Source organism: Cynoglossus semilaevis, chromosome 10 (assembly GCF_000523025.1).
Source record: "Cynoglossus semilaevis isolate Cse_v1.0 chromosome 10, Cse_v1.0, whole genome shotgun sequence".
NCBI lineage: Eukaryota > Metazoa > Chordata > Actinopteri > Pleuronectiformes > Cynoglossidae > Cynoglossus > Cynoglossus semilaevis.
Genome location: NC_024316.1, coordinates 10,147,644 through 10,157,445, shown reverse-complemented (window position 1 = coordinate 10,157,445; position 9,802 = coordinate 10,147,644).

The window sequence follows — 9,802 nt, the reverse complement described above, 5'->3', positions numbered from 1 at the left end:
TGGCTCCTTCCTGGTGAAAATGAGAACATTTGACAAGCCAAGGTCAGCGGGGGGTTTGACTGTATAAGGCTTCAATGGCAGGGCCCGGCCAACGCTGCAAAGTCATAAAGCACTTTGTCATCACTCGCTATATAAACTCTCAACAATCAAGTGGGATCACATTCCCTCCCCTCCAGTCTGTGTGGCTTGTGTCACTTGATTTTCTCCTGGCAGTGTTTCAAATCCAAATGGAGTTTGTGGATTCTGTAGGGCAGTCTTTGGGCGACTGCTGGAAGGTCTGTGGTGAACCAGGAACAAAGCTTTACACTTCACCTTATCAGAGGGTAAACTGGTGAAGAGCAGAGCAGAGAAGAAGACATAGGCGGGCTGGTGAATGGGGGACAGAGGGAGTCAGAATGGGCAGGTTTTCTGGCTGACCGTATTTATGAACAGTTCAATAATGAATCACCAGAAGAACCGCGGTCATGAGAACATGAAAGAGGACAAAATAAATAAATAAATGTCCTTGTCTTCCCTTGGTGCAGAGCAGATATGCTATTGTAAGTAGATTAGATTATCCAGTGGAGGGCCTGTCAGGCTGCTGAGGGTCTGCAGCTTTAGGCAACACAGGGGCAACAGGTGCAATACTTGCCAGCATTTGTGCAAATTGGAATAATCACCAGGCCTGTCTGTGGAACACCTGAAGGATGCTGGACGCCAGGTGGTCAGGGAGGAGGAAATGGGCAAGAGAAGGAAATAAAGGGAGTTAAAGAGCCATCTGTATGATCGCCACAAAAACAATAGGCCACCATTCTGTCTTTGAATAAAAGTTCCCTATTTCCCCTGCAGGGGGTGCTCTGAAGCAGTAGTAGTGTGTAGTGTCGTGTTCAACCTCCAGAATTAAATTGCAATAATATTTTAATAATATTTTTTCTCAGTGAAAACATACTCTGTTATTGATATACAGCGGCAAGCTAAGTACCTGCAACACTGTACGCCACAGTTCCATGGTGCTGTACACCTCCATAACAACCTTGAATTGTGCAGCTCCGACTATGTATAGTCTCACTGGAAATACTGCTGAAGGAGGTTTAAAATTTGACTGGTGGTTTAGTACAGTATTGATTGGATGAGGAATGCTGGGAAAAATAATTTAAATAAAATGTAAAGAATAAACCAAAACAGAAGGATTGACCCCAGTCTTTACCATACCTTGTACCACTGTTTAGTGGACCAGATTAGAAAGCCCAGTGGGCCGTATCTGGCCCACGGGCCATAGTTTGTCCTGGTCTGCCCTAACCCTTATTTGCATCAGAACAATTTGCAAAAGACACCATGAGAAGAATGTGTTCTAATTTGACCTGTTATAAAAGTCTCTCTAAGATTGTGTCAAAGTCCAGTGAGTGATTCCAACCGTCTTTATTATATAAAAGTGCTTCAGTACCGTGGTAGTCCTCAGTGTAAACTCTGTGTGAGGCAGGAGTGTTTGCACATTCACTGACCTTGTCCTCCAGAATTGGCATGGATGGTCACAGAGAAACACAATCCACATTTCCATGCCTGTAGTGAGGAGGCAAGTGGGTGAAAAGAGTAATCCCAAAATCCCTCTGTGGACACCCAATGTCTTGTTTTGGATGGACTGTGGGACTGACAGAATTCCTTGGGTAACAGAAACCCACCACGAATGATGGACATTTTCTATTATTAGCATCAGCAGAATCTTCCCAACCTTTGCCTCTTTCATGCTACAAATATCACATTGCTGATGTATTCCATATTAAATTACTGAGTTTTAAGCGAGCGGGGCTGTGCAGTGTCTGTTATCAACAACCATAATGTGGAAGATTAGCACACACATGATGCCCACCTGTTGTTTTACGAAGGTCACAGCTGTGACACTGAAACCAGTCTTTTTAAAGGCTGCCGTTTATACTCCACAGTCATTCAACACAAATAACACTTTCTAAGTGCAGTCTCACAGTTGATGCAAACAATAGAAAAGTCTTGTTAGTGTCATGTGGTGATTCTCAAAAATTTTTCTAAAAGTTTTTGGGGTGGGGAAATGTTAACCACACACTTTGGTCAAACATCATCGTTTGTGAAAACCCCTGTGAGTTCAGGTCTTCCTTCACTTCCACTCTGACTGTGTGGCCTTTGTGCTAGCTGTAATGTCGGTTCTTTTTCCCCTGTGTTTACACCAAAAGTGTTTTCCTAACCTTAAAAGTTAGGAAACCGTTATTGATTAACTAGCGCTAACTAAGTTTGGTAATTATTCACTCTCTGCTGTTTTTTGTTCTTTTGCTGAAAATCATGGTATTTGGTTCAGTAGAAAGTTCTGGGTGTTTTTCATGAGAACGTTTATTTTATGTTCTAGATCACCGACCTGTCTCATGCAGGACAACTTACTTAATGTGACTGTAAATGAACTGTTAGATCTAGAGGAGTTAGATGTGACGTTCTCTTAAATTATATTTGTAGCTGTGATGGGATTTTTTTTTCAAATCACATTATTGACAGATTTGCTTTTAATAATTCCCCTTTTATCCAATAGTAATAAACAGTTTGACCAAATCATATTAAACTTGTTTGAGGACTTAATGTATTAGGAGTTAATAAAAAGACAATAATATGAACCATTTATCGTTCTACCAGTAATGTCATAGCTGAAATTAGCTTTAGCTAGCATTGTGTTAGCAGTGCTAGCAGCAACACTAGTGAACTGGGGTCATACTGTTGGCTGAAGTGCATTCAGTGCTGCAGCGGTCAGAAAACTATTTGTTCCACAATTTGCTCACAACCACAGTCTGCCTTTGTCCAAGCTGCCATCCGGAAGATTCCAAAGAAAAATGTTGAAGTAATGCTGTCCTGTCCTCCATCACTCTTCTCACTCGTCCTTCATCACTCTTCAGAACGTTCTTCTGCTCAGATACCAAAATAACTTTTCAAACAATATTTTGTCTGTTACATAAAATTACAATTACAAATTAACACATTTAAAGACCCAGCTCTGATTATAGCATACATTATAAATATTTTTTCCCCCACAAACCACCTTTCACTAATGTACTATTTTGACAATCTCTCTCTTTTTTTGGAAACATTATTTAACACTGTGTTAATAAAATGTTAATCAACTCTAGCTTTTTATAAAAACAAAACAAAATATTGACGCTAATATTGATTTGTATTTCAGCCACTATCCAATTTCCTATTTTGTTAAAGACTTGATTTTTAATGCGTCCTACTTCCATGCCAGGAGTCACTAATGCAGTCTTTTTCTGATGTCAATCTGTTCAATAATTGTTTTTAAAGTAAAAGAAAAAAAAAAACCATGTTATTTTTTGATGTTAGAGAATCCCCGAGTGTACGCAGCGCTGCAGAGAGGCTGCAGTTTATTACGGCCTGTTAATGTGTGAGTCTGTGTGAGGTAAACATTTACAGAAAACACTTTCATTAACAAACTGCCACTTTAAGCTCCTTCAGAAGAAAATAATATTTTTCCCACAGAAATTACAGCTGGAAGGCTTGTCCCCTGGCATTAACATCTGAATGAGTCACTCAGAGTCGCTGTTTTTACAGCTCCTGTCAAACGCCGTCCGTTCCATGTTCCTGCCGTCGTCGCCCGGCAGAAACACCGTGTTTAACCCTTCCAGCTTATTGTCAGCCAATATGGCAGCTCTTCCCTGAAAGGAAACAATCTCATTTTCCTCAGACTCGTGTCAAATCAGGCAAATTTATAGCTTAGCACTTAAAAACTTCAATGTTTGCCAAGAAAACAGCAGCAGCGTGAGGAGGAGGAGGAGGAGGAGGAGGAGGAGGAGGCCTCACTGCTGCTCCTGTGACCATTGATATACAATGAGAATTTTTCTGACTCTCTGTCTTTAGACTAAAATAGTCAAACTGTTCAGAATTTAATCTGAGTAATCACTAGACAGCTGTGGATCAGTCCCAATAAATAAATCATCAAATAAATCATGATGACTCGAGATAAATCAACATTCAAAAATTAGACAAAAAAAACCCAACTGTTTTTGTATATTGCTGTAACAGAAAGACAACAGGAGGTATATATTTGTGTTTCACATCTGTTTTCATCTGTGACTAATTCAAATCGGACTTAATAATTTTCCAAATTTAGCCTCATACAGTTTGGTGTATTTTAGTCATTACTGTACGTCTGAACGGTGGCTTGTGAAGCACGTAGAGAATTGTCCTTAAATCATTTACTGTCCTGCTCTCAGGGAGGATGCTCTGACACAGGCCGGCCGTCTGGTCTGAAGTTAAATTCGAAGTCTCGGTGTTGAGATTGTATTTTAAGCTTTATGAAAAGAAAAATCTTTCCCACAATGTGAGCAAATACCTTGTGTCTGGACCGTGGATTAACAGTGGCCGTCAATCTGACTATACCCTAAAATGTGTTAAAGATTTTAGGTCTCTGATTAGCGTCGTTTAAATGTTACCCCCACTGCCCCGCCCCCTCCTGTGGGAGGACCTCTGGTCCAGTTCTGATTCGGTTGGTCCGGAGCTAACGTTGCTACAGCCGCGATCCAGATTGCGGTGAATGCACTTGTTTCTGGCGGCTGTCTGCTCCTGCCTGTTTGTTCTGCCAGCAGCGGAGCGTTGTGTTGCTGTGGAGATGACTAATCTGTGGCCACTGGCAAACTGAAGGCAAAGTCAAACAAATAGAACACAATGTTTGGTATTTCTCAGTAAACATTTATGGAAGACGGCTGACGGAGGCTCATTTTTCACAAGCTGTTTAAAGGCTCTCAACACTAATCTTTCCACTGGATTCTGTTTGTGTTTGTGAGAAGATGACCGTGTGTTTACCAAATAACATCTCTGGTGTAACATTACACCCCCGCCTTTTTTTTTAATGTGTTGACTTCAAACAGAGCTCAGAGTAAGACAGGAACTGTGTCTGTTCTAACCTCAGCACAAAAACCCGGTCTTGACTTCAACGTCAATGTCAACGTCACGTCTGACTAAAGATTTTAATCTAAAGACTAGTGAATATTCAGAATCTTCAGAATATTTCAAAAATGTACTTTCTATTGTACTTTGTACTTTCTTTGTTAAAAAAAATATTTTTTCAGTTAACTTTAAACCCTAAAAATTCTAAAAATCAATATTTTAGTTTCTAAAAAACTATAAAAACATGACATTTTTTGTCACATTTCTTCCTATTCTTACTTATAGATGAGTTTTTTTATTAATAACAATAGAAATTAAGAAAAATAAAGAAAAAACTGTAGTTTTTTTAGGATGTAAACTTTATACTAAATTATGCCAATAATCCAACAGATTACAGTTATTTTGAAGAGGATAAAATTAAATTTGCAAAGTGCAAATGTTTTATATTGCCTTTATCCCAGTAAAAATCTACTGAAAACCAATAGGTCAAATAATAAAAAAACACTTTTCAGTCCAACTATTTTTAGTTTTAAAAATGATAAATGTTAAATGACGCCTGATGAATGATAAAGTTTTTGAGGTTTTTTATCTGTTTTTGACTAACTGAGTCTTAGTGAAACAGCTTATGTGGTTTTTTAGTGAAAACAATGACAACCATAGAGAAGAGAAGACAATTCAAAGAATTAGCTTCACAGCCTTGTTAAACTTCCCTTTTAAGTAAATGAAGCAAAAAAACAAAACAAAACAACTGAGGGCCTGGGTGTCGATCATATCAACAGTTTCCCAGCAGTCACTGGGCTCACAGTGGCTTCAGGTTTTACTGGTTTTTGACGTTAATAAACCCTGTTTGTGTTCACTAACTGAACGTTCCAGAAAACTGTGAGAAGAATGCTTTGTTATCTTTGTCTTAACAGAAAATTGTGTTGAAAGACAGATTTTCTTTAGATACACCCAGGTCGGAGGAATGTGAGTTGTGTTTATGGAAAAAGGAGAAAAAGAATTAGCCAAGCAGAAACAAAACGCAGGTGTTACACGAGAGAGTAATATCTGATGGAGGCGCCGCCGAGCGTGGAGACGAGTGCAGCGCGTTTCATTTAGGAACAAATCTCTGAAAAGATAATTACAGTATGGGCAGAAACTTTAAATGCAGAGGTTAGAGGCTGCCCTCAAAGGTCAGGAGGTCAAAGCCTGTGTTGTTTTCTTCTGGTTTCTTTATTAAAGATTGACAGCTGTGGCGTTGGATTCTTCTGGAAACCTTTGGAGTTTTCTTTTCTAATGAAGCCACATTAGCTGGGTGTAGTGTAGAGAGAGACACCTCCTTGTTGATGACGTGTCCACTTCTTCTCGATGAATTGAGGTCGTCCCAGGTCGGTCCTCTCGGAGCTTTTCTGTTGTTAAACAATTTTCTTGTCTGTTTGTAAAAGAAACATCGTCTTCTCTGAAAAGATCTGAGTTGTGGGGATGAGCTGATTTTTATTTTTTAGTTTAGTAAATATTGGAAATCTGTCTCCAGTAACATTGACTTTTCTCTCTGTGTAAAAAGCCTCAACCGTGAAGGTCACCAAATTTCCACCTAAAATAAGTACCTTCAAGTTTACAGTACAAGTATCTGGAGCCACGTGTCCGTGTCGTCAGCTGACAGCCTGAGGCCCTGCTTTTCTTCCCAACTAAAAAAAAACAAAAAAAAAACAAAACATTTTCCACTTCCCTGCAGAAGTTTAATTCCAACTTCAATAACTGCCTTGTTTTCAGCAGTCGGGCTGAAAAACTTGGCTGAACGTCTCCTAATAGACTGGAGATTACAGCGTACGTCACACTATGATCCTCTAATCACAGCTGCTAAGATTATCACAGACCCCGGTCACACCCGTTCAAGAAGAACACAGACGTATCACAACAGAGCCACATAAGGCAAAGCTGCATGTTCCTGCGCTCCTGCCTCCAATAAGGTCTCGTTAATGGTAAATTGGATGAGTGTGTGTCCAATTCTCCATTTCCTCAGAGGTGTCTGAGCGAGCAACAGCTGCTACCAATGGCGAAGCCCACTTTTCTTTTCACACGTTCCCTCTTCGTGCCCTGTGACCGAGGTCTTTCCAAAATAAGCCCCATACACATGCAAAAATAGACAAATGAACATCGATTGCAAAGGGCACGGGATTTGAAGTGAGGTCTAATGCGGGGGAGGACGGGGGAGGAAGGGGAGGGGGGTGATGAAAGCGCTCGGGGAAACATCTCGTCCAAAAATGTGAACCATAAATGGGCCAATGAAGCGGTGAAATGAGCGCGGCGGCCGTGTCATACACACAGGACACATGATCCTCGGTACACCTGTGAGGCCGCCCGTCAACAACAGGCGTCTCTGATGACAAAGATATGACACAAAGCAGCGGCTCAGTCAGAGCTGCTCTCTGTCTGCAGCCTCACTTTCATTTTCACTGTTTTTGACACCAAAAAAAAAAACAAATCCATCTGCGCCGCGAAAACTTTACATTACATTTTTACTACTTTTCATCTTCCTGTTTCCAGTCCGTTCATTTCGTGACGTTTATTGTTAAATGTCGGTGTGAGTGATGTGTGGAAGGAACAACAGAGACTTCCGATTCAGATCTATAACAAACTGCACTAAAAACATTGACTTATTTAATACATTTAAAGTTCATTTTTGAGTTATTGTTTTCCAAGATCTGGTCCTGGGATCCCATTGTGTTCCTTGAATGTATTATACAGGGCGCTTGTAAAGAGTGTTTAATTTATAGTCACTAAGGACAATAACACAATGAAGAAGAAAGATTGAAGATTTAACTGTCGTCACCGTAACATAAATAGACTTTACAGCCGTGAACGTCTTTGAGCTCAGTGTCGTCAACTCAGCCGGACATGAAACAAATAAGAGCAGAAAACACTAAAGTCATTCAGACGGATTAAAACGTTAAGACGTTAGTTAATAAGAGTTCTCCATGAACAAGTCACCAACCTAAAACTGAAAGAGGAAATGATTGATTTCTAGAAAAAAACTGATCAGATGTTGGTAGAAAATCTTTTCCTTTAAACAAATGGATTTGTTTTGTGGTCATACATTTATTTAATTAGTTTAATTATGTCCTAATTAACTTCATTATTCAGATGTTAAATATCCTTAAATGCTATTATGTTATTATTTAATGTTTGACCACAACATGAGACATTAATAGAATTTATATTTTAAAATAATCGATGCCACGTTGATACAATAAGAATAATTATACAAGAGTAAATCTAAAAAAAATCTAAAGTTATTTTTTATTCTGTTTTTATGAGGATTTTTTTCCAATTTTCTAATCCTTCAAGCTAAACAGATCAGAACATCATTTTACAAAACAGTTTTCTGATGTAGGTTTAAGGAGCTCCAGAGTCGCTCCATTCTCAGATATATTCAGCTGCACTCGTTGTGCGTCGTGTGTGTCGCTCCTCAACCACACACCCTAGAAAAACCAGTGCTTGTTCATGAAGAGCTGATGGATCTTTTAGTCCGACACCTGAACCCTCAAATATGTTCACAATGTAGAGACAATGGGAGTAAATACAGTGTCATTATGGAGAGAGTTATTATTGAGAGCTCATTAAAAAACAAGAAATCAATCAGTCCAATCTGAACGCCAGAGTCACACCTTTGATATTTTTATACACTGGCTTTGTCCTTGTTCTGCCAGTGAAAATAGGTCAATCCTTTAAAAAGAAAAATCTTATTTTAGCTCAAAGGTTCCCAAAATGAGGGGCGCCCCAATAGGGGACGCTCGACGGATGCTTGATGGGTGATAATACATCAGTGTGCTTTTAGAAATGCATTTCCTGTTTGTTTGAGTGGGGGAAATTTTAGTGTCATAGGAGGGAGCAGTAGCTCTGAATGTGTGGGCGGGTGGCTCAACAATGGTGTTGGCTACAAAAAGGGGGCGCTGCAGAAAGTTTAGGAACCATTGCATTAGGTGACCTTTTTGTGTGTATATATTAACACATATTTTTATGTATCTTCATATATTTTTTATCAACTAGGACAGAGCAGAGTTTACTTGGCCACATTTAATTCAGTTGAACTACTGTGTATGAACTGAAGTGATACTAAATCATGTAGTTTAATATAAATGTTGTTTTGTTGTATTTATTTTGCTGTGTTAAAGGTCTGCACCACTCAGACCTCAGTGTGATGTGGCAGGGTTTTATTGGCAGGTGACTGATGTGGACCGCAGGCCGGCCAGTCACCACACACACATGCCTTTCATGACTACACAGTCACACGTGTGTAATCTTTGTAGTGTAATGTTGTCACGTCTACCATAGTTCCTCTATGACAGCAGCGCTGTGGAACTTCACCACCAGATGTAGCTAAATTCTCCACGTTGCACCTTTAACTCTGTCGTGTTTAGCTAGCTTTTGTAATTATTTACATGTCACGTCCCCTGTCCTGTCCTCTTCCTATAATCGACCTCTTCTTGACTTGTCTGTGCAGCAGTGAAGTTCAGGCTGTTCACAGGTCTCATCTCACTCTGATCATCTGAATTTCTGGCCTCACTGCTGGAACATTTGTCTTCTCTTCACTCTGTGGCTGTTGCTGCAGGACTCGTGAGGGGGCAGGAGGTCTGGGCAGGAGGTCTGGTCCGTTGTGGACAAATCTTCATAAATCCGTCCACGGTGTCTCCGTCTCCTCAGACTCTGCTGTTCAATATCTGTCTTCATCTGTGAGTCCATAGGACCGGCCACCTGCTCTTCCTCTCTCCGCCCCTCCTCCCTCTGCGCCTTGTGAACTTAATAAAAGCTGCCATTAAGCAGCGCTTCATCTGTTTGGGCCCTAATCTGCCTTACAGGCGTCATGTGACCACATATGCAGCGCACACCTGTCGTATGTCTTCCCGCTCCGCCTGTTGCCTTTCCACGA